Source organism: Cricetulus griseus, chromosome 2 (genome assembly GCF_003668045.3).
Source record: "Cricetulus griseus strain 17A/GY chromosome 2, alternate assembly CriGri-PICRH-1.0, whole genome shotgun sequence".
Taxonomy (NCBI): domain Eukaryota; kingdom Metazoa; phylum Chordata; class Mammalia; order Rodentia; family Cricetidae; genus Cricetulus; species Cricetulus griseus.
In genome coordinates, this window is record NC_048595.1 from 41,042,260 (window position 1) to 41,066,243 (window position 23,984).

The following is a 23,984-nucleotide window of genomic DNA, read 5'->3' on the forward strand; positions in this document are numbered from 1 at the left end:
ATACCAAGATCCCATCTAAAATAATCAAATAGACTGTGGCTGGAGAGATGGCTCAGCAGTTAAGAGCACCGACCGCTCTTCCAGAGGATCCGGAGTTCAATTCCCAGTACCCACAAGTTAGCTCACAACTAACTGTCTATAATTCCAGTTCCAGGGGCCCTGACACTGTCACACAGGCATACATGTAGGTAAAATGGTAATGATTATAAAATAAAAATAAGTTTTAAAAAAAATCAAATAGACCAACAAAAGCTTAAAAAGTTTGTTGCTAAGGGAACTGGGATTGTCATGTGAATCAATCTGTCTCTAATTCAAATAAAAAAAAATGTTGAAAAAAAAGTTTGTTGCTGGGTAATGGTGGTGCACACCTTTAATTGCAGCACTCAGGAGGCAGAGACAGGTGGATCTCTGTGAGTTTGAGGCCAGCCTGGTCTACAGAGCGAGTTCCAGGACAGCCAGGGCTACACAGAGAAACCCTGTCTCGAAAAACTGAAAAATAAGAAAAGAGAAAAAAAAGTTTGTTAGACTTGGCAGTTAGAAAGTATTGACCTTGGCTGGAGCAGTTCTGATAGATTGGAGATGAGAAGATGGATCAGTATAAATGTCTTTATTTTAGTTTTATTGTTTTAGTTTAAAAATAATTGTGTGTATGTGTACACATATACATTCTCGTATGTGCCACATGTGTGTATGTACCTGAGGAGGCCAGAGGAAAAAGCTGGAGTTACAGGCAGTTGTGAGCCACATGACATGGGTGCTAGGAATCAAATCCAGGTCCTCTGAAAAGCAGCAAATGCTCTTAACCACTGAGTCATCTCTCCAGCCCCAGTTAAAAAAAAAAAAAAATGTTTTTAAAGAAAGCTTGGCTGGCTACACGGTGGTGGAGCCATCATGTGGATCTCTTGAGTTTGAGGCCAGCCTGGTCTACACAGTGAGTTCCAGGATAGCCAGGGCTACACAGAGAAACCCTGTTTTTAAATAAATGAATGAATGAATGAATGACCAAAAAAGTGCATGATTAAATAAACAAACAAGAAATTCAAAAGGGCAGTAACTAGGACATACTAGGTTAAAGCAAAGATTTGAATGTTTGTTATTAAAAGATAGGTGAGCACGATTATAAATCTCTAAAGGAAGAAGCTGAAGACGGGAGTGTCAAGTACTACATGCATGCTGGAAGATTGTTCCAGAATTAGTTATATATGTATTGGAAGATACAGTAATCTGAACTATGAACACATTGGATATATTTTTGTTATAGCTTATTTGAACAGTACCCACCAACAAATAGAACATGCAAACTCAATTTTAGAAGTCTTTTATTAGTGTGAAGTCTCTACATTGGTTAGATGAGGGAATTAAGACCTGTGCTTTGGTATGTTTGGCTTTTTAAATTACTAGATTTATTTATATAAAATTATTAATATTTAATTTATTAATTACTTGACTTTCCTTTTTCAGGATCAGACTTTTGTTACATATATGTTGTTTGGACACAATAGCATTCAGTTTTTAATATTTTCTAATTGCATATTTGCATGCTGAATTAAATGCTATTATCTCTGAGCATCCATTATTATGAATTGTATTACACTCAGTTGTTGCCCCTCAATTGGGCTGCAGGTTTCTTGTTTTCAGAACTCTTACCATAGCTTGATTAATAGATGATCATTAAATAAATGTCTGGGTAGACACATGATTGGTTGAATTGACAAACTATATGAGAAGGTTTTCTTTCTGTCTGTGCATAGCCTTAGTATTGTCTAAGGGAAGATGTAATGTTGATTTTGATGATGTCTGATATTATGTCGGGTTTTATTGATGTCTGATTTAATCAGCTTTATTTGATTTGCATTCCTTCCCTCTCTTCCATTTGAAGCACCATACTCACATGCATTGGAATTGCTTGCCATTAGCTTCCAAAATTACACTGTTTTTTTTTTTTCTTTGCTCTTAAGACAGTCTCACACTGTAGCCCAGGCTGTCCTCAGATGTGAGGTAATTAATTCTGCCTTAATACTGGATAGTTGTAGCTCAAGTTCTAATAGGTCTTATTAATTAAAAACCTGGGGGTTGGAGAGATGGCTCAATGGTTAAGAGCACTGGTTGCTCTTCCAGAGAACTCAGGTTCAATTCCCAGCACCATATATCAGCTCAAAACTGTCTGTAACACCAGTTCCAGGGGACCTGACACCCTCATACATACATACATGCAGGCAAAACACCAATGTACATGAAATAAAAATAGAAAAATTATTAAAAAAAATAATAAAAACCTGGTGTCAGATATCGGGGTAAATGCTAAGAGGTCAGAGAAGTAAAGGAGCCAGCCATAAGAGAGACCTCTTACCTCTACTGAATCCTCAGACCAAAGGGGTGATCCTGTCCCTACGAAACCTCAAACTGAATGCTATGAGCTCTTGTCTCCTCCTGCCTTGTATTCCTTTCTCTGCCCAGCCATATCACTCCTGTCTCCACCTCCCTAGTGCTGGGATTAAAGGCATGTGACTCCCAAGTATGGAGTTAAAGGTGTGAGCCTGTTTCTCTTTTAGACTGGATCAATCTTGTGTAGCCCAGGGTGACCTTGAACTCACAGAGAACCACCCGCCTTTGCTGGGATTAAAGGGTGCCACCACTGCCTGGCATCTGTGGCTAACTAGTTTGGCTAACTCTGCACTCTGATCTTCAGGCCAGCTTTGTTAGATCACAAACAAAATATCACCACATTCCCCTCCCCTCCCCGTTTTTTTTTTGTTTTTGTTTTTGTTTTTGTTTTTGTTTTTGTCTAAAACAAAAAAGGTAAATAACTAGTATAAGAAAAACTATGTACAGTAAGTACAATAACTATATATAGTATATACAGGCAATAAATATATCAACAATGTCTAGTCTATTTGCATTTGACAAATTCAGAGAAAACACTCCATATCTATCCTATCTTGGTGAGTCCAAAAGGTTGTACCTAATGCACTTTCTATTCTAATTTGCATTATCCAAATTATTTATTAATCTCTCAATCTTTTGCACTTTACACCTCTTTAGTGAGTTTCTTTTTTGAGTCTGGTCAACAAGGAAAACTCATAAGTATCTAGTCTTCAACTCCTTCAGAGACCTGAGAAGGAAATAATATTAACTGAGTAAGCAGGAAGTGCAAGCAACTGACTCCCAAAACATGTGACAAATGACAGAAACAGCTGGCTGCCTGGACAGTCACCCGAAGTTCCTCTGTCATGTTGGGCCATCCATCTTCGGCCAGACTTTTCTATGAAGCAGGATTTTTTGAAGAACTGTCCTGCCTTGTCTTGGCAAAATTTGGCAGTCACTCTCTCTTGTGTCCTACTTGTCCAGTTTGGATAGCATACTGTCAGCAGTTGAGGCAAGGGCACTTTCTTGCCCAGTGGCTTACTTTTGCCACAAAGAAAGTAAACTCTGTGTGGCATTTGTTCAGTGCCCATCATCTTCTCCAACATAGATTGGTGCTGCCACGAGAAGACATGTCTCATTGTCATAAAAAAAGAGAACTGTATGTTACTAAAACATCTTAAATGCCATATTCTGTAAATCTCTGGAGTGTTTGAAGACAACCTGTCTATCTAAAATATATCTGTTTGTCCTTGAAAACATACCTAATATGACTACAAGTTTGATTGTAATAGGTGACTAAACTACTAACCTGAATTTCTTTATTTATCCTAAATAGTTTCTAATAATAATTTTCAAGGACTAGAAATTTGCATTACATTGTTAAATGAGCTATATAGGTACAATACCTTGAACAAGATTAGAAATGTATGTATAGTATGTTCTAACAAAAATAACCTTAAATTTGTATCAATATACAAAGACCCATTTCAGTGTAAAATATTTAAAACTAGTAGATGCTTTTTAAAAGCAAATTTGATAATGTGCCTTTTTTATCTTATCACATCTGTATTCTCCCTCAGAGTAGACTCAGTAATCTACCCTTTTATTCTATCAGATAGTTTTCAGTAATCTGCCCTTTTATTCTGTCAGATAGTTTTTAAGATGTAGTTTATGCAAACTGATGCTTTCCTCACCAGCTACAAGTGGTGTTTGAAGTCTAACAATTGATCAGAAAATACCTTTGAATTTTTAAATATTTCGAACATCACTTGTTGCATGCTTTCTATTCTTTTATTGCTATTTCGGGGTTGGTTTTTGTTTTGTCTTGTTTTGTTTTGTCAAGACAGGGTTTCTCTGTGTAACTTTGGAGCCTATCCTGGCACTTGCTCTGTTGACTAAACTGGCCTCGAACTCACAGAGATCCTCCTGCTTCTGCCTCCTGAGTGCTGGAATTAAAAGTGTGTCACCACTGCCTGGCTTTCAGTTAATGTTTTTAATAAGAGCTCATCAAATCTTTCATCCTTATAAAATAACTTTTAAAAAATTAATGGTGGACTCCCTTAATATAGGTGACAATGTTGTGACTGGGACAATATATGAAGCCCCTGGCAATGGGTCCAAGACCTAACACTAACATACAAACTGACATAGTGGAGCCCATTCTATATGGACAGTTACCTTGCCCAGCCTAGACACAGGGGTTTGGGGTGGGGAGGTGCCTTGGTCCTGTCTCAACTAGATGATGGGACAGACTTAGTAGACGTCCTATGGGAGGCCTTACTCTCTCTGTGGAGCAGATGGGAGGAGGGAGGAGTGGAGGGAGTGCGAGGAAGGGGGGAGGGGGAATTGGGACTGGAATAAGTGTCACTTTACCCTTGGGAGTATACCTTTTGAGCTAGAAGCTTTAAATTGGGCCATTTTATGGCTCTATTTGTACTTATGGCATTGAATGGCAAGTGTAGATGTTTCCCTGGCATGGTATTTTTAATTATAGTTTGCTAAGGATGGTGTCAGAGAAAATGTTACTTTTGTTTAAATATTTGTATTATTTAAAAAATAACATTAATCAAGTCAGCATGACATTTTTGTGACTAACTAATTAAAATACTTTAAGGAAAATAGTTATAAGTCAGCCTTTCCAGTTGAGGAAACGAGGGTGGGAGTTTGTATCATACATTTAATGTATTAGTTTAAAATCTTTGACTGTCCAGGATGGTTAGTATAGAACTAGCTTCTAAATGTATTTATTTTTTATTTACTGTTTGTTTTCTTTGTCCCTCCCTCCCTCCCTCCCTTTTTGTTGTTGCTGTTGGTTTTCATTACAGGGTTTCTCAGCATAGCCCTGGCTGTATCAGAACTTGCTCTGTAGACCAGGCTGGCCTCAAACTCAGATCTGATGATTAAAGGCATGGCATGGGCTACCACCACCCAGCTGCTGTTTGTTTTCTTGAGGCAAGGTCTTACTGTGTAGCCCTGGCTGTCCTGTGTTGAATATGTAGACCAGGATGGCTTTAAATTAGCAGCAGTCCTTCTGCCTTTTTGCCTAGGTTTGGGATTACAGGCATGCACCACAAAACCTGACTTTGGTCTTTAAAAGACTGAATAGAGTTCAGCGAATATAACTGTGAGGACCTGAATTCAACTCCTATTTTAGCTGGGATTTACGGTATTATGATGAAACATCATGATCAAAAGCAATTTGGAGAGTAAAGGGTTTATTAGTCTGCACTACCCTATAAAACAGTGGTCCTCAACCTTCTAATGCTTTCACCTTTTAAGATAATTCCTCATATTGTGGTGACACCAACCATAAGATTACATTGTTGCTACTTTATAACTGTAATTTTATGAATTGTAATGTAAATATCTGGCATGAAGACATCTGATATGTGACCCCTAAAGGGTCTCGACCCACAGGTTGAGAACCGCTGCTCTAAACCCTCACACGTCTGGCTTCCATTGTCTATACTACTTTCAGTGTTCTTACCTTTCACGCTCCCAGAGAACAGCCTGCTCAGCTCTGACTGCTCAAAGACTTTCTAGCCCCAAATTCCAAATGCCTTCCACAATTCCTCAAAACAGCTTGGTCAGGTCTGTCACAGCAATACCCCATGATTGTCACAGAATTTTTTTAGTTAGAAATTCTATCACTGTGATGAAACACTATGACCAAAAGTAGTCTGGGGAGGAAAGGGTTTATTTTATTTACTCTTCAATATCAGTTCATCATGAAGTCAGGGTGGGAACCTGGAGGCAGGAGCTGAAGCAAAAGCTAGGAGGAATGGTGCCTACTGGTGTACTATTCCCACCTGCCTCTGCCTCTGCCTCTGCCTCTGCCTCCTGAGTGCTGGAATTTAAGGCGTACATCATCACCACACCAGCCTCAATTGTAAGTTCTTGCACTGATACAATAATAGGTACTTAGTATAGGTATTTGGGTGAAATTAAAAATGAAAATGTGAGCCTGGTGAATAAGGAATGTCTAAAATTCTGTTGCTGGATTAATGAACCAACCAAACAAAATATATTATCAAATAAATGCAATACTATTTATTAGTTGGAAGTTTTAATATGGAACTGTGCTAAGTACTTTTAGTCCCTCGTTAAAAATAAAATTTAGGGCCAGGCAGTTGTGGCACATGCCTTTAATCCCAGCACTCGGGAGGCAGAAGCAGGCAGATCTCTGTGAGTTCAAGACCAGCCTGGTCTTCAAGAGTTAGTTCCAGGACAGCCTCCAAAGCTACAGAAGCCCTGTCTTGGAAAAAAAAAAATTAGGAACTGGAGAAATAGCTCCCTGGTAAAGAGCTTGTCCTGCAGAGAACCCAAATTTGATTCCCAGCTCCCATGTCAGGTAGCTAACAACTGTAACTCCAGCTCCACAGGGACCTGACCACTATGGCTTCTGAGGGTGGTACTCACGCACACACATACATACACACACACACACACACACACTCACTCTCTCTCTCTCTCTCTCTCTCTCTTTAAACGTTTAGCTTATCAGTTAATCTGGCATTTTATAAATATTTTAAAACATATACTTTTCTTAAAATCATAGTTTTATAACTCTTAAGATGAATTTATTTGGTGCCTGGATAGATGGCTCATTGGTTAAGAGCACTTGTTTTTGCAAAGGGCCTGGTTTCATTCCCAACACCTACATGAGGGCTCGCAAATCATTTGTAACTCCAGTTCCAGGGCATCATATGCTCTCTCTGACCTCCATAGGCACAAAGTACATATGTGGTGCAATACATATATTCAGGTAAAACACACAATCTTCAAAAAAAATGAATTAATTGGTTGTGAGAGGACTGTTTGTTACCTTTTTCATCCTGTAATTGAAGATTAGTTGAAATGGCTTATATTGTAGGCTGATGGATATAGCAGAGCAAGCATATTTCAAGCAGGTTGAAATTATAGTTATAGCTTTAATTCTTGTTTCTACAATAACTTTCTTGAGATATGTACATACCATAAAATTTGCCTCTTTTAAAAGTGTACAGTTTAACAGTTTTTATTGTATGTACAGAACTGTGCAATGATCACCACTGTAGTAGTATCTAATTTTAGAACAACTTCATCCCATGAAGAAATCTTGTACTCATTGGCAGATCCTTCCTCATCTTCACGTTTCAGTTTCTAATTATACTATAGTTCCTCTGTGTAATTGTCTATCTTGTATGTTTTATGCAAATGGATCCAGCATCTGGCTTCCTGCATGTTTTTCTCTTTCCATTCCTACTTTTTCCTTTCCCCATTCTCTTTCCTTTATTTTTTATTTTATTTTTTTTAGACAGGGTCTTGTGTATAGCCCACAATGGCTGCCACTATGATGGGATTTTTAGGCATGTACCACCACATCAAGACATCTAACTTAGCATGCTATTTTGTCTCTCAATTCTTTCCCACTAATATGTATTCCTAATGGATCTGTGGTAGAAACACACTTTCTAGATTAAACTAATTTTGTAGTACGTTTATTAACTAGGCCATGTGAGCCCTTCAACTTTGATTTTATGGTATGATTTTGACTAGCACTTTTACAAGATGTATTTTCAATTATCTTGACAATATTGACAACACAGAGTACCTGGGATTTTGATATAGTTTTGTTGAATCTATACTTCAATTTGGGAATTATCCTAACATTAAGATTTCCAGCTCAGCTGGGTGTTGGTGGTACACACCTTTAATCTCAGCACTCGGGAGGCAGAGTCTCTGTGAATTCAAGGCCAACTTGGTCTACAGAGTGAATTCCAGGACAGCCAAGGCTACATAGAGAAACCCTGTCTCAAACAATCAAAATAAAAATAAAGACTTCAAACTCATGGACATGGCAGTCTTCTCATTTATTTGGGACATCTTTAACTCCTTTCCAAGATGCTTCTTAGTTTTCCATGTACAAATACTGCACTTCCTTTAAATTTCCTCCTCTTGATGCTATTGCAATAAGGTTGTTTTCTTAATTTCATTTCTGGATTATTTGTTAGTAGTATATAGATTTCTGTATATTGCTCTTGTAGCTCTTATCCTTGGTGAATTTAGTACTTTAGTTTTTGTGAATTTATAAGGATTTTCTGTACTCAAGTTCATATCTTTTGGAAGTAGAGAGTTTTAACTCTTTCTAGTCTGAATATATTTTATTTCTCCTTTTTTATTGACTGTCCTTAGCAGTTCTGATTAACTGTGTATTTGTACAGTTTTGATAGAGGTTATATATAATTCGTGCTGTTGGCTCTTCCTGGTGCTAGCACTGAGCATTTCACTGGAAGTGTGATGTGAGGCATAAGTTGTCATTAGCTGCCTTTTCAGGTTGAGGAAATATCCTTTTTTCTTTTCTCAGGTTATATCTATTTATATGCATGTATGTATACATGCATACTATAGCACGTGTAGAGATCACAGGACAACTTGCAGGAGTTTTCTATTCCATTGTGGGTCTCAGGGATTGAACTCAGGGTTATCGGGTTTGGCCTCAAGTGTCTTATCAGCTGAGTCATCTTGCCAAACTTAGATTATCTGAGTCATTTTGCCAAACTCAGATTATCTATTCCTACTTGAGTCAGTTTTGAAGTTCATGTATTTCTGAGAATTTATATCTTTTACTTAAGTTGTTCAATTCTGTTTACTTCTATAAGGCTAATAGTAATGTTCATGCTTTCATTTCTGATTTTATATTAACTTGAGTCTTCTCTCTTACCAGTCTTGGTAGAAAGCTCCTTCCTTTTCAAATTCTGTTCAAAAAACTAAATTCTGTTTTTTTTTTAAATTTTTTGTATTTTTCTTCTTTTTTATTTATTTTATTCTTTATTAATACCTATGCTTGCTTTGGTTAGTTTCCTTCCCTTTTTATAATTTCTTAAGGTGGAAACTTAAATTATTATTTGAAGTCTTTTAAAACTGTAAGTAAACCAGATGTAGTTCATTCCTGTAATTTCCAGCATTTCATAGGCTTAGGCAGGGATATCATGAGTTTGAGGCCAGCCTAGGTTAGTCTGCATAGTAAAACTATTAAACCTGTCCCCTCCCTGCCAGGATATTTTTAGTGATACTTTCTCAAGTACAGCTTTGGTTGTATCCCCTAAGTTTTAGGATACTGCTTTTATATTATGTATTTATTTTGTTTTTTGACATAGGATTTCTCTGACTAGCCCTGGCTGTCTGGGAACTCACTCTGTAGACTAGGCAGGTCTGGAACTCCAGATCTGCTTGCTTCTGCTTCCCTAGTGCTGGCATTAAAGATGTGTACTACCACTGCCCAGCCATAAATAATTTTTAAATGAATATTATTTTTTAATGTGCATTGATGTTTTCCCTGCATGTATGTCTTTGTGAGTGTTTTAGATTTCCCTGGAGTTGGAGTTACAGACAGTTGTGAGCTGCATGTGGGTGCTGGGAAATGAACCTGGGTCCTCTGGAAGAGCAGCTAGCACTCTTAACCACTGAACTCTCTCTCTCTCTGCATTTAAAAAATAAAAAAATTTCAAGGCAGGGTTTCTCTTTGTAGCCTTGGCTGTCCTGGAACTCACTCTGTAGACCAGGATGGCCTCGAACTTACAAAGATCTACAAGTGCTCTTAACTGCTAAGCTAGCTCTCTAGCCCCAAATTTATTCTTTGGCCTTTTGGTTATTTGTATGTTGTTTAATTTTCATATGTTGGACTGGGGATTTTAGCTTAGTCAGCAGAGCCCTTACCTAGGCATGAAGCCATGGTTTTGAACCCAGCAACACATAAACTGACCAGAACTGTCCACCTTTATAATCTCAGCACTCAGGGGATGGAGACAGGGCAAGCTCAAGGTCATCCTCAGTACATAGTGAGTTTGAAGCCAGCCTGGGTTACAAGGGACCTTGTCTCAAGAAAAAAGTTCCCAGAGGTTGGGAATTTCTCAGACTTTATTCTGATTTCAAATTATATTCTGCTGTGATGAAAAACATGTATTTTATATGATTTTTAAATCTTTAAAAATTTCATAGCTTATTTTATGGCCAACATATGATCTCACCTGATTCATATATTCCTTGTCAACTTAACTTATTGGAAATAAAATACAGATGATAGTTCTTTGTCCCTAAAAGAAAATGATTTGGTACCCATTGTTTTTTCTTTCTTTTTTTTTTAACTATTAGCTATTTTCCTTTTTTGGTTTTCAATCAATTTCTAAACATGACTTAGGCGAAGAAAACAAGGAGAGAAGTATTCATTATATTTTATTCTGAGTATCATTTCTCTTTATCTTCAAAGCAATCTTTTTTAGTGGGTGGTAGTGTTACACCCTTTACAAATAAGGAAGTTGTAGATGTTTCTATTTGGGTAAAGTCAATACTTAATGCTTTAAAATTTTCCTATCATTTTTATTTTTTCCCAAAATTCAACAAATATGCCATGCTTTTGGGATTGGAGAGATGGTTCAGTGTTTAAGGGCACTGGTTGCTCTTCCAGAGGACTTGAACCTGGTTTCAATTCCTAGCACCTATATAACAGCTCACAATCGTCTGTAACTCTTAATTCCAGGGGATCCAAAACCCTCTTTGGTCTCTTGGACACCAGTTATGCATGTGGCACACAGATATACATGCAGACAAAATACCTATCACATAAAAGAAAATTAAAAGAATGGATATGCTAAACTTTGGGGAAGTAGCCATGATCCTCTCAGATGTTCTTGTTATCATGAAGTTAATTGTTCTTTCATTGATACTGTCTTTGAGCCATATTTCATATAGTGGTTATTCATGTTTAGAGAATATTTTAGAAAGTATTTCTATATTCCCATCTAATTTTATAGTCCTCATTGCAGTATCATGACCTAGGTAGGTTAGATATAATTGATATTATCCTCATTTGAAAAAAAAACAGTTTTTTTTGGAAATTTACAATCAAATAGCTGATGGCTGAACCAGTACACAAACTCAGGCCACCTGGCCCCAGGGATCCTGTATTTTTCCCATTTCACCACATTGTCTCATTGTTTCATGTGAAACTACAAGCCTAGATCATTAAGGACGATACCCTGGAAAGTAGCCAGTCTAATAGCACTTAGCCAAGCAGGCATTTAAGAAGAGAAACAAAAGGTCAGGAGATCCAAAAGCTGTGTCTAGTGTGCTGAAGTGAACTCATCCTTAATGTAGTGAGAGAGACCAGAGAATAAAACATGAGTAGATTTAGTGGATACAACCTCAGAAGCATCCAGATGGGTTAAGGGCCCCATAATTGTTCAGGGCAGGTTTTATTTGTCTGTTTGGTAATTTTGCTATATTAACTAACATGTGACCCTTTTCATTTAGGTTATCAAGTTTGTGGACACAGGGTTGTTAAGTGTATTAATTTTTATGCTTTTTCTTTCTATAGGATCTATAGTTGTGTCCTTTCTTTCATTTTGGGTATCACAAATTTGTATCTTCTCTATCTGCTTAATTTGCCTGGCTGGAGACCTTTTTATTTTATTTTATTATTTTTTTGTTTTTTTGTATTTTTGAGACAGGGTTTTTCTGTGTAGCCCTGGATGTCCTGGAACTCTCCTTGTAGTCCGGGCCTCAAACTCATAGAGATCCACTTGCCTCTGCTTCCTGAGTACTGGGAGAAAAAGCATGTGCTACCACTGCCCAGCCTGGAGATCTTTTAAAAATATAATTGTGTTTTGTATACAAGTGTACGTGATGCTATGGCACACATGATCTCAAACGTATTATGTACTTCAAAGATCAGAGGACAGCTCCCAGGATTCAATTCTCTCACATTCCCCGAGGTTGGGTCCAGGTTGTCTGATCTGTGTGCAAGTGCCTCTACCCACTGAGCAATCTCTGACCCAATTGCTGACTTTTGATTGGTGCATTTACACAACCAAATTTGATTATTAATGTTATTTCCATCACTTATATTGGATAAACTTATAGAGTACAGGTTACTGTGTTGGCTAGGTCTTACAACCAGAGCTCTAAAGACTCTATCCCTCTTTCTCACTTATGTGGTGTTTTCAGGAAAAGTCAGATATATTGCTTACCTTTGCTTTTCTGTAAGATCTTCCTTCCCTTCTCTGTGGCTTCTTTTTGTATTTTTTCTTTTGTGTTTTTAAACTTTATATCTTACTATTTGTATGTGTGCATGTGATGTATGTGAGTCCAGGGCACACACACACATGATGCACATGCAGAGGACTGGACAACTCTCAGAAGCTGTTTTTCTGCTTCCGTTATGGGCTCCAAGGATTAAATTCAGTGCCCTTGCCTGCTGAGCCATTTTACCTGCTCTTCATTTCGTTTATTTTCAGACAGAATCTCTTGTAGCTCAGGCTGATCTCAAATTTACTACGTACTTCAAATTGGCCTTAGACTCCTGATTCTTACACCTATACCTCTCAGCAATACCATGCCTGGCTTGCATTTTTTCTTTATCTTTGAATCTCTGTAGTTTGAATATGAAATGTATCACACACATACACACATGCTATCACATACACTGCTGCTGCTGTTGCTCCTCATATTCTGTCTTGGTGTTCTCTGAATTTCCTGGACTTGTGGGCTTAATACCTGACATCAGTTAGAAGAAATTCTGTCATTATAAAGCAAAGCAAATATTCATCCTTTTTAGTAGTTCCTTCTAGTGTTTTCATTTTTTTCTTTTACTTTTTTTCTTTCTTTCAGGTTTCTGCTAAGAAATCCTCAAGTTTAGGAGCATCTTTGCTCAGTCATGTCTTAGTAAGTCCATCAAAGACAGTTTTCATTTCTGATATAGTATCTGTGAGTTCTAACTGTGTGTGTGTGTGTGTGTGTGTGTGTGTGTGTGTGTGTGTTTTGAGACAGGGTTTCTCTGTGTAACAGCCCTGGCTGTCCTCTGTAGACCCAACCTTAAACTCACAGAGATCTGCCTGCCTCCTGAGTGCTGCTGGCATTAAAGGCATGTACCACCACAGCCTGTCCATTTCTAGCATTTCTTTTGTTTTTAATTTTTTTCCTTTTAACATTTTTAATATGGTATATTTTGATCATATTCTTTCCCCTTCACCAACTTGTCCCTGATTCTCCTTATCTCCCTACTCAGCCAACTTCATATTCTTTCTCTCTCTTAAAAAAACAAACAAAAAACAAACAAACAAAAACAACCCTCCCCCACTTACACACAAAAACCACATGGAGTCCATTTTGTACTGGTAAGTATTACTGAGCATGAACCCTGCCCTAGCTTGTGCTTGATATACGCCATGCTACTTCATTGAAGAAAACTGACTTTTCCTCTTCCAGCAGGTATCAGCTGCAGATAGCTTCTTGGTTAGGGGTGGGGTTTGGTGTCCACTGCCTTTTCTCCATGCTGGGATTTTGTCTGGGTTGAACTTGTGCAGGTCTTGTGCATGTTGTCACAGCCTCTGTGAGTTCCTGTGTGCATGGTCCTGGTGTGTCTGGAGAACACTGTTTCCTTGGAGTCATTCACCACCTTTGACTCACATTCATTCCACATCCTCTTCTGTGTAAATCCCTGAGCCTTGGGGGAGGGGTGATAAAGATGCCCCTCTAGGACTGAGTGCCCCCAAGTCTCTCGCTCTCTGCATATTGTCCAGTTGCGCATCTCCGTGTAATTACCATCTACTGGAAGAAAAAGCTTCTCTGATGAGGGTTGACTGATGCACTGATAGGGGGCCCCAATGAACGTGGCCTTTTGGTTTTTTCCTCAGTTTCAGTGGGTTCTTTTTGGCCTGGGTGTCTGTGTATGTATATGCAGGGCATGTGGGTACATACATCTATGTATGCATAAATGGAAGCCAGGGGTCACCCTTGAGTGTCCATTCCTCAGGTGCCAGCCACCTTGGGTTTTTTTGTTTTTGTTTTTGTTTTTGTTTTTTTGAGATAGCACCTCACTGTGTAGCTCTGGCTGTCCTGGAACCCACTATGTAAACCAGGCTGGTCTTGAACTCACAGAGATCCACCTGCCTCTGCCTCTGCCTCCCCAGTGCTGGAATTAACGATGTGCACCACAACCCCTGTTTGTTTTTTGTTTGTTTTAAGATATGTTTGTGTGTGTATGTGTATGTGTGTGTGTGTGTGTGTGTGTGTGTGTGTGTGTATGTATGTATGTATGTATGTATGTATGTATGTATGCTTTGTCTGAATGTATGTGTGCACACCAGAAGAGGGCATTGAATCCCATAATGGACAGTTGTGAGCTGCCACGTGAGTGCTGGGAGTTGAATTCTATACTTCTGGGAAGGCAGCCAATTGTCCTTAATAGCTGAGCCATCTTTCTAGCCTGCACCTTGTTTTCTGAGGTAGTTGTGTCTCATTGATGTGGAATCCATCAAGTAGGCTAGATTGACTTTATGGCAAGTTTCATCTGTCTGCCTCTGCCTTCCAAGCACTGGAATCACTAGTGTGTGTTACCACACCTGGCTTTTTCATGTGGTTTCTGGGAACTGAACTCAAGTCCTCATATTTGTATGGCAGTTAGTGATTGAGCCATCCTTCTAGCACATTTTCTTGAATTTCTCTTTTCTTGCCTTGCCTATCTGTTCTTACACTTTGTTTTGCCCATTATAGATCTTATGTTAATCATAGTTGTTTTATGTTCCTGGTCTGAAAACTCCAGTATTTCTGCCTTATTTAGTCTGGTTTCTGTGCTTGCTCTATCTCTTTCAATTGTCTGTGGTTTTGTTTTTACCTTTCAGTGTGCCTCATAATCTTTTCTTGGTAGCAGGACATGATATACTAAGTAAAAGAAAGACATATAAATAGACCTTTAGTAATAGGATGAAGTTGGGGTAGGAAAAGGAAACATTCTGTAGTCCTGTAATTAAGTCACAATCTTTGAACATGTCTATTCCTCTGACCTGTTAACTTCAGAAATGCTATTTAGTATTTTTTCCTCTGTTTCCAGGTGACAAATGGGTAAAATGGGCTAGAGTTGGGTATGTGCCTTGTTTCAGGTCAGTTAGGCTCTGATATAACTCTAGCAGGTTGTGTTTTACTAAAAGAATTTCTCCCAGGGACAGACCTTGTTAAGAACTGGCTTATTTCAAAATAGTTCTTTTATTCCTTTTCCTGCTAGAAGTACTATGGAGTTTTTTCTATGATACTGGCGGTAACTGTTACAGTTTGAGTTCTACCCTCTACGAGGTAAAACTCCTAAGAGTGTGGAGCTGTCCTTTGACATGAGTTTTTGTCTCTTCAGAGATATTCACACTAAGCCTCTAACAATTTTTCAATTCCAGCCTAGATTTTCCTGCCCCAGTACTTCCCTTTCCAAAGTTTTTGCTTTATGAGTTTCTGCTAATGTAATTTGTGATTTTCTATATTCTATATTCACCTGACTTTCTCCAAATTTGGGAGCAGTCATTTTGCTTGTGATCTCACTTCTTTTGTGGATCTAAGAAGAGTTGTTGAATTTTCAGTCTGATTAGCTGCTATAGGTCCAGCTTCTTATATGATGTTTAGCTTCTTATGTGCTGGGAACTGTCACTCTACATCTTTCAGGGTACAGGTAGCTCTGAATGGCCTAGATTTTGCTGTATAAACCAGGCTGACTTGGAACTTCCAGCAGTCCTTACTTGCCTCTGTTTCTGAGTGCTGGAATTACAGGTTGTGTGCAACTATGTCAGGACATATTTCTCCCCATATACTGTTTATTCTTTGATTCTCTGTGTATACAATTTATAGATTATAAATCCATCCCTCTGTTGACTAGAACATTCCCAAAAGACACACTTCTCTTCTATGAGTTTCTCCCATTCATTATCTTTTTAAAGTCAAAAAGCATCAGAATCAATGACGGATCTTAAATTTTAAGTGTTAAAATTGAAACTGTGGTTTTGATGTTCCATTTCAATTATGCTATTAAAATATATTTGTTAAGACTTTTTGGAATTTAAAGCAACCCACTGAAACTAATGGGAAAGGGGGTGGAATTTTATAAGGATGCTGCTATCTCATAAATTTCACAGGTGCCAGTTCTAGCTGTATCTTCCAGGTTAGGGTAGAGAGTCAGCAGAGAATCTCTATAGTTCATGTTAGGTCAGGAGCTCACACCATGCTAATAGGTTAGATGGATGAACTTTACTTGAACATGGTGTTTATCTTAGAATAAAAATGTATCGATAGGAGTAGTTGCCTAGCATGTGCAAGACCCTGTGTTTGATATCCTGGGTGGGTTGGGGGGGGCAGAATGTATGTATGGGGCAGAGATAGGCAATTTAGATAGCATGCTATCTAAAAATTCAAGGTATGGAATTGAACTAATGCATTGATAATTTTTGTTCAGTCAGTCTTGAACAATTAATTCATTTACGACTTTGTACTAGGATTCTCTAGAGAAACAGAGCCAGTAAAGAGGATAGGTCTGTCAGCAAATTGTGGACATAGAACTTCATAATTCCTGAGCCCAGGGCTCACTAAAATCTCATGATGTATACTTGTGTGTATATATATTGTGTGGAGAGCAAGGTGTTTTATTCAGCCCAATGGAAATGCTAATTTTTAAAGCATTCTCACAGACATGACAAACAATCTTTAATCAGATGCCTAGGCATCCATTGGCTCAGCCAAATTTCCATGTAAAATTAACCATTCCAAGGATGTTTATATGTTTGTCAATGTATTTAAATAGTCTAGGGTTGTATTACTCCAGTCTTGGGAATTAAACATACCTTTTCTTTTAATACTGACCTCAAATCAGTGGCTGAACTAGGGATTTTGATGTCTGTATATATTTGATACACCTGTTATAAACAACACTTTCCAATATTTGTTAGGCTGTTCTGTCTTTTGCTTAGTGTGTACTAGTTGAAAGCAATCACCTTGTTCTTTGTGTCTATTGACTGAGAATCTGATGGTTGTGAATGGAGCCAGATTGATAGCCTAGAAATTGAAGCCCTGTGAGACCGTGGGCAGCAATGCCAGCTTTCCAGATTCTGCCCTTTAATGTACTTTGATCTTGATCTACAGGAACAAAACTCTCCTCAGAGATTATCTCATTCCCCCCCTGCCCCAGTACTGTGATTGAAAGTGTTGATATCCAAAAAATGTGTCATGTTAGGATCAAATTTAGCCTTTTCAGAAAATTGAACAGTAAGGTTACCTTTTTGTTCTTTTTGTTTCATTGTTCTGGCTTGAATTTAAGACTAAGGATTATAATGGATTATTAATTGTATGAATGACCAATCCATTGGTTAGTTGCATGGTTCAGATTACACTCTGTCTTTCTGTCCTAATATGTCACATAAATTAATTTTTGCTAAATAATAATTCGCTAAATAATAGTTACCATCTATTGAGCACTCTACGTAAAGTTCCTTTCACCAAGTAAAATTCAAACCATAGTTTCCATATATCACAGTGTAAAGAAACCGAAGCTCAAAGAAGTTCATTGACTTAGTGAAGTAACTCCAATGTTAAATACTAGAGCATGATTAAAGCCTGAATTAGCCCGATTTTCACACCACTCTCCACTGACTGATCATTAAAGTGTTCACATGACTTAAGCATCCATCTTATATATGACATGTTATTGATAGTTTGTTAAAAATCCCAGTCCTGCTCTTACCAGATATAAATTACTATATTCATATACTTGAAATACTTTCTATTTTTTCAAAGTAGTCAAACTAATATAAATTTTCCAGAGATAAGAGATTGTAGATAGAAAGTGGAATACCTTGATATAATATGATTTAAGCTTTAATGTACAAACCATTACTTTATGTTGGCACTCATAAGCTTTGGAATTTTAAGTGCATTGAAATTTTAGCAGTCATTGTACAACTCTTGAGAACTTTTATGTCAGATATTTCCTGGATGAAAGTGCTTTGAAAGTAAATCTTTCAGTTTGTCTCACAGATAGGTAGTGAGTATATGGTGTCATCTGCTACAACAAAAAATTGATAAGGGCAATTCCAATCCTGAAAAACCTTAGGTGTTTGGAAGGGAAGACAAATGGTTGAGAAGAAATCATGACCAGGTTGATAAGTGTTGTAGTCATCATAAAAACAAAGGAGAAAGGATAGGCTCCTATCCCAGACCTAGGCCTAACTGGTAACATGTGAATTGTTGTTAAAAAAATGTTTGATTGTTATTTAGATATAATTAACATAACATAAAATTAACTCCTTTTAAAAGATACATTCTGTATATACTTTACATTTTCAATATATTTAGTGTTGTTCAACCATCAATATTGTCTAAATTAATCCCAGAGCACTTTCAGCACCCCAGAAAGAAACTCTGTACCTAATAATAATTACGTTCCTGGCCAGGCGGTGGTGGTATATACCTTTAGTTCCAGCACTTGGGAAACAGAGGCAGGAAGATCTCTGAAATTGAAGCCATGCTGGTCTTCAGAGCAAGTTCCTGGACAGCCAGGCCTTCACAGAGAAACCCTGTCTGGAAAAATAAAAGAGTCACTTCCAGGGCTGGAGAGATGGTCCAGGGGTTAAAAGCACTTGTTGCTCTTGCAGAGAAGCTAGGTAACAAAGAGGACCCTAAGAGAAACATACATGGATCTGCCTAGGAAGGAGAATTAAACAAGATCTCCTGAGTAGATTGAGAACATGGGAGGGAGGTGGGAGAGTGGAAGGGGGGAAGGGAGGAGGGAAGGGAAGTGGGGAGGAGAACATGAAGGGACAGAAAGGTCAAGTTGGGGGAAGGACAGAGAGGGAGAACAAAGAACGAAATACCTTGATAGAGGGAACCATTACAGGGTTAGCCAGAAACCTGGCACTAGGGAAATTCCCATGAATACACAAGGATAACTGCAGATAAGAGTCTAAACCATATTGGAGAGGAGTACTGAACTGGTCTTCCCCTGTAATCAAATTGAGGTCTACGGTAATTTTCAAGCCTTCTTCCAGTAACAGATGGAAACAGATGCAGAGATCCACAACTAACCACTAGGCCAACCTCCTGGAGTCCAGTTGAAGAGAGGAAGAAATGATAATATGAGCAAAGGGGTCAAGACCATGATGGGGACACCCACATGTGCTAGTGAGAGCTCACTGAGCCTGGGCTGACAGCAGCAGAACCTGCATAGGACTGAACTAGACCCCCTGAATGTGGGTGACACTGGATGGATTGGACAGTTTATGAGGGCACTGGCAGTGGGACCAAGATCTATCCCTAGAACATGAACTGGCTTTTTGAAGCCTGTTTCCTATGTAGAGATACCTTGCTCAGCCCAGTCACAGTGGGGAGGGCCTTGTCAGACCTCAACTTAGGGACAAACTTCATTGACTCCCCATGGGAGACCATATCCTCTCTGAGGAGCAGATGGGAGGTGGAGTGAGGGGAAGGTGAGGGGAACAGGATGAGGGAAGGGAGGAGAGCTGGGATTGATACGTAAAATTAAAAATGAAATAAAAATTTTAAAAAAGAATGAAAATGAGGGGCCTGTGAGATGGTTCAGCTGGTAAGGGAGCTTGCTGCCATACCTGACAACCTGAGTTTGATCCCCAGAACCCATAGGATGGAAGGAGAGAACTTCACTCTTGCAAGGTGTACACACCCTCCCCCCCCCCAATAAATAGGGTAACAGTTTCTTTTAAAATTCCAAGTGATAAATTTGACATGTGTAGGGACTAGTCTAGAAGGATACTAAATAGAATGCAAGGCAGCTAGTTTGGAACTTGCAAATTCTGGACAATTGAAAGGTGTGACAGTGTGGAAGGTGACAGAGGAAATGGAGTAAAGTGTATGGGTCAGAAAGACTCAAAAATGACTGGCAAGCCTGGGAGTTGGGATGGATGTAGAGGTAGGAGGGATAGCTAGAATGGCACTCAAGTTTCCTGGTTGGTGAGATGGAATGATGATGCAGATACCCACTAAGGAGCTCCACGTTAGCTAGGCAAGTTCTTGAGTGTTAGTCTATAAAAAATATTAAAATATGCTTGAAAAAAGAAAGCACTGAGAGGTAAATGAGACTTTAAAAAGTTTTCTACAGGTTTTTGTTTCCCCCCTTCTCCCATCTAACTTTTGCTTGCTTGAGTAATGTTACTTTTCCTACCAAACTTTACCCTGAGAGACCCAAACTGCTTCTTGTTGTCACCTAATTACTGAGATGAGGGCTTACATTGTATCTCAGGCTGGGCTGGCACTAGGAAGCCTAGGCTGTCCTCAAACTTGTGACAGCCTTCCTGAGTGCTGGAGCTATAGGCATGAGCCACCATACCTGGCTTTTTCAGGGTTTGTTTTATTGTGTCACACAAGTTGGGAGTTAGAGCAAAATAGTTTAATAAAGGAAAGGCTACACTCACATAGACTTCATTAATGCCTATCCCTTGTGAGGCTTCTACTTTGAAATGTTTGTTTTGAAGAATATCAAATTACTAACCTGGAATTCTATTTATCTCTTCCTATATAATGAATTACACCCAAACTCAAAGTATTGATTCAATTACTTTTTTTTTGTACATTTTTAGCAATTGATTGGGTTCAGATAAGTGGTTCTTAAGATCTTCATGAAGTTGTAGCTAGGCAGTGACTGAAGCTAGAGTCATCTTTAGCCTTGCCGTTCACACGTGTGAAGTCTAATGGGCCAGATCAGCTACAGGTAGGTGGCTGCTTCGTGTGTTTTCCCTGACATGGTAACTGTATAGTTAAGAGTGAGTGTTCCCAAGAGACCAAGCAGAAGCTGTTTCACTTTTGAGGGATTGGCTTCGAAAGTTATATCGTTTTCCTACATTAAGCTCTATTAGTTGAGGCAGTCACAAAGGTCAGCCCAGGTGTAGAGGAAGGAGACAGGCTGCAGCTCTCTTGGAAGACTGCCACAGTCACATAAGAAATTATGTGGGCTGGTGTGTGGTCATACATCTGTAATCTCAGCACTTGAGAAACAAGCCTGGTAGCCAGGGGTGGGTTGCATGACAAGTGCTAGACCATCTTAACACACACACACACACAAACTCACTCTCTCTCTCTCTCTCTCTCTCTCTCTCTCTCTCTCTCTCTCTCTCTCTCTCTCTCTCTCTCTCTGATTCTGTAGCATCATTTGGGAAATTTGATTTGCCACACCTACCTGAGCTCCTTTCAGACGAGGGTAAGGTTGTGAGACAGACAACTTGGCCAGTGTTTGAATGCCTTGTTAGACTTCCTGATGGCATATTAAGAGGTTTAGCTACTGGGAAAATACTACATTTGTTCTATGTGAATTGTTTTCATCAAAAACAAGACAGGGAACATACTTAGACTGTTTTCTGTTTTATTCTCCTCATTTTCTGTTTTAAAATTTATAGCCAGGATTTAGGTGGGTTTTTGTTTGTTTGTTTTGATTCAGGGTTTCTCTGTGTAGCTCTGGTTGTCTGGAACTCGATTGTAGACCAGGCTGGCCTTGAATGCACATAGTTGTGATTAGAGGAATTTACCACTACCGCCTGGCTAGCCAGAATTTTGGAAGTTGTTATCTTCTGTTATAAACATCTCCACATCAGAGATTGCTCAAACTTGCCTGTACTTTATATATTGAGCACCATCTTTATTCCTATCAGTTTCCTGCATGTTTATTTTTAAATTAATTAATTTTGGTTCTTAATTTTAAATGATTCTTTAAGTCTCTCCCATATTTCATTTGAAATTTTAGTCTTCTATTATATATCCCAGGGAGAAATAATCTTTTAAAAACCTTGCCTATCCTATTCCCATTGCTTTTCAGGTTTCAAAGTAAAACTGTAAGTAGCTTGAATTTTTATCAGTTGAAATTCAAGTAACCTCAATTCCTCATTCCATTTTGATATGTTAAGAAAAATTAGGACTATAGAGGCTCTTAAGTTACCTAAACATCAACTTTCAAGAGATTCCCTGTTTGTGTGTGTATATGTGTTTTTTAATACTTTAAAATTTTTATTCAAAATGAGGCCTTCAAATTTGTCTTCTTAGCCAGGTGTGGTGGTATATGCCTTCATTCTAGTACCTGGGAAGCTGAGGCAGGGGAATCTCTGTGAATTCCAGGCAGCCAGAGCTACGTGGTAGGACCTTGTTTTTAAACATAAATAGTCCTCTTAGCTGCAAATGAAATCAAGAAAACTGTTGTTTTCTAATAGGAAACACCTCTTTCCTGTCCTGATTTTAAAAGCCCATATACATACATACATACTTCTTTTTTTTTTCTTTAGGAATATGTAGTAATTTTGTCAGAAAGATTTAATCTGGGCAACTTTGATTCAAGACAAAACAAATCTTGTGAGTGAACTTTGAAATTTACTGAAAGAAAATGAGATCTTATGGTTTATTTCATTCTGTAACTTGTTCCTGTTTTCCTTGACATTTAGATTTTTCCACTTTTTAATTATTTTAAACTTGAATCTGAATAGTTAATTTATTATCTTTTATATTTATTCAAATATTTAAAATAAAGGGGGACAATGAGATAACTCAGTGGGTAATGACCCGAGTTTCATTGCCAGGGACCTACGATGAGAGGAAAGAACTGACCTTTGCAAGTTGTCTTCTGTCTCAACACTAAATAAATGTTTATTTTTGTTGTTTTAAAATTTTGTTTTCTATTAGGTTCTCATATATCTAACTTGTTTATTCTTATGTTACTTTCTCCCTCCTAATAATATGTTCTCAGTAGTATTAATTTTTTAGGACAGAAGAAATATTTATCATGAATTTGATTATTGAATATAGAGTCTTTAATTTGACTTGATTTAATTATTCATAAGGCATTTGCTAAGCACTTTGTGTCATGCCCTGGGTTACAAAAAATGAAGATGTCATGGGGCTTGCACCTTTTTGTTTACTTTATTTATTTTTTTTTTAAGACATGGTCTTACTGTGTAGCTCTGGCTGTCCTGGAACTCACAATGTAGACTAAACTGGCCTGAAATTCACAGAGATCTCCTTGCTTCTGCTTCTCAAGTGCTGGGACTAAAGGCATAGGCTACCATGCACAGGGCTTGTTTGCACAGGGTGTATTTCCTGACCAGTGGGAGAGAGAGCCATATTTACAGTGATAAGTGTTGCCATTAACAGAGAAATACATAACGTAAGCGTAAATTGATTCTGTACTACACATGGTGGAAAATAAGGAACAGTTCAGATTGAGTTGAGAGTTGAGCCAGATAAATGAGAGTCAGCCAAGCCAAACTAGTTTAAGTGTTTTATGATTCTCACACAATAAAATCACCTAAGAATACACTTCTCCAATGTATCCCTATCATTAAATGGTAAATGATTGTGAGTTCAGGTCTCCCTGGGCCACATACCTTTTTCTGGCCTCAGTGGTGCTAGCCCTCTTGTGCATACATGTATACACAAATTGTCTGAAATTAATTAATTACTGTCTTACTCTGAATTAAAGTGATTGAGGATGACACCCTGTGTTGCCCTCTGGCCTCCACTTGTACCTGCTGCATAAACACGCATACTCACATGAAATGAACAGGCACATACACACACACACACGGACATACACCAAAAGATAATTTACAGGGATGACCAAGGGTATTTGTCCCTTGGAATGCCTTTCTGTCTAGGGAGCTTTCCACCACTTTTCATTAGGAAACCTAAATTATTTGATCTGCTCAAAAAAAAAAAAAAAAAAAAAAAAAAAAAAAAGGATAATCAGTAAGCCTGATGTGGCTCCTAACTGTAATCTCAGTTAGGCTGACTCAGACTCTTAGGAGTCTGAGTCAGCCTGAGCTCCA

At 38.3% G+C, this 23,984-nt stretch overlaps 1 protein-coding gene across 1 annotated transcript in view; it reads left to right on the forward strand.

Annotated features, from left to right (window-relative positions):
- The window catches only part of Zfyve9 (zinc finger FYVE-type containing 9), a 171,782-nt gene that overhangs the window by 23,717 nt on the left and 124,081 nt on the right, over positions 1-23,984 (forward strand). The gene's annotated exons all lie outside the window — the stretch shown is intronic.